The sequence below is a fragment of the Cryptotermes secundus genome, unplaced genomic scaffold (genome assembly GCF_002891405.2).
Source record: "Cryptotermes secundus unplaced genomic scaffold, Csec_1.0 scaffold1406, whole genome shotgun sequence".
In the NCBI taxonomy this organism is placed as follows: Eukaryota; Metazoa; Arthropoda; class Insecta; order Blattodea; family Kalotermitidae; genus Cryptotermes; species Cryptotermes secundus.
The window spans coordinates 123376-124849 of record NW_019721015.1 but is presented as its reverse complement, the minus strand read 5'-3'; the positions used below and the strand labels follow the sequence as shown (position 1 = coordinate 124849).

At 45.0% G+C, this 1474-nt stretch overlaps 1 protein-coding gene across 4 annotated transcripts in view; it reads left to right on the top strand.

Moving 5' to 3' along the window:
* LOC111875297 (ecotropic viral integration site 5 ortholog) overlaps positions 1-1474 on the top strand; it is a 118875-nt gene that overhangs the window by 54221 nt on the left and 63180 nt on the right. The gene's annotated exons all lie outside the window — the stretch shown is intronic.

Here is a 1474-nt window from a genome sequence, read left to right as displayed (position 1 = left end):
GCGTCTTGACAGATTACTGATGAATGAATGAATAATGAAGCCGATCACAGTGGCCGCGCGGTCTGAGGCATGAACTGTCTTCGCCCGCTCGAACACTAGGGTCGTGGGTTCGAATCCCACTTGACGCATTGATGTGTGTGTGTGCGTTTATTCTGTTTGTGCTGCCACGTGTGTAGATAGAGGCCTTGCGGCTGGCCGATCTCCTCTCAATGAGCCCTACCGACTGTAGTATTACGGATCTGATAAAGCGGCCAGGGCCCCACAAAGGGATGTAGAGCAATTGATGAATGAATGAATGAACGAATAATGAATTTTGAAGAAGTGGCTGTGCCCTAATTTAAAGTACTTCCCCTACATTTATCTCTAAGAATTGGGAAAACCACGAAAGAAACTCAGGATATTCTGTGTACCGGCCGAGATTCGAGCCGTGTATATCCCGCACACAAGTCAGAAGCTGAGTGATTCTTCTTTGTATTTTCTTCCGCCTCCCCCTCCTACTCTTGAATGAGTTTGGTTTTTAGGTTAATAAATTCTGTTCCATCTCTTTCTGGGATAACCTCGGTTTCTTTTGCATGTCGGTTTGTACTACAGAGTAGGTTAGTAGGTTGGTTAATTACAGTTGGATATGTATGCGTTCGTTACACATAGTGCATGAAGTGGACGCGTATTGGGGTGTTACATGTGTCGGCCCTTCGGGGCCATCTTCGGAGTCTACAGTAAAGGAAACTTGATCTACAATTGCTATAGATCTTAGTATACGTGGCGTAGTTGGTTGAGGCACTGTGCTACAAGCCGGAAGGTCGCCATTTCGATTCCCGATGAGTTCATTGGATTTTTCAGTTGACATAAGCCGCACTGTGGCCCTGGGGTCGACTCAGCATCTTAACAGAAACGAGTACCATGAATCTTCCTGGGGGTAAAGGGCGACCGGCTGTTGCGTAAGGCTGACAACTTCACCTCCATCTGTGAGCCGATTGTCAAGAAAATGTTGGAAGCCTCGACGTCTGACAACCGTATGGCCCTCCACGGCCTGTTACAGGGATAGCATTACATTTCTTTTACCAGCCATAAACTTTGTAATTGGTAAAAATTGTAGGTGTTTAAATATTATTTCAGTAAAGGGGTTTATTGTTTGTGCTTTATATATTTTCTGGTACGAGTATATAGTTAGATTATTTACATTGAATTTGGTTTGCCATTCCAATATCAGTACATGCGTCATGGCGAAGATGTAAGGGAAAGTTTCAAGTGTTCGGGTGTTCTCTGTTGGGTCCGCGGTAGGGAGAACATAGGAAGGTTGCGTCATGTATAATATATATTTGTATATTTTTACCTGGGAGTTGGGGTTCGATTCACGTCAAAGCAGATATTCTTTTCTTCCTCATATCCAGAAATGATTTGGGGCCTAACCACTCTAGTAGACAGTTGGGTACCGAAGCTGTTTCCTCGGGGGGGGGGGGTAAAGCGACGGAGG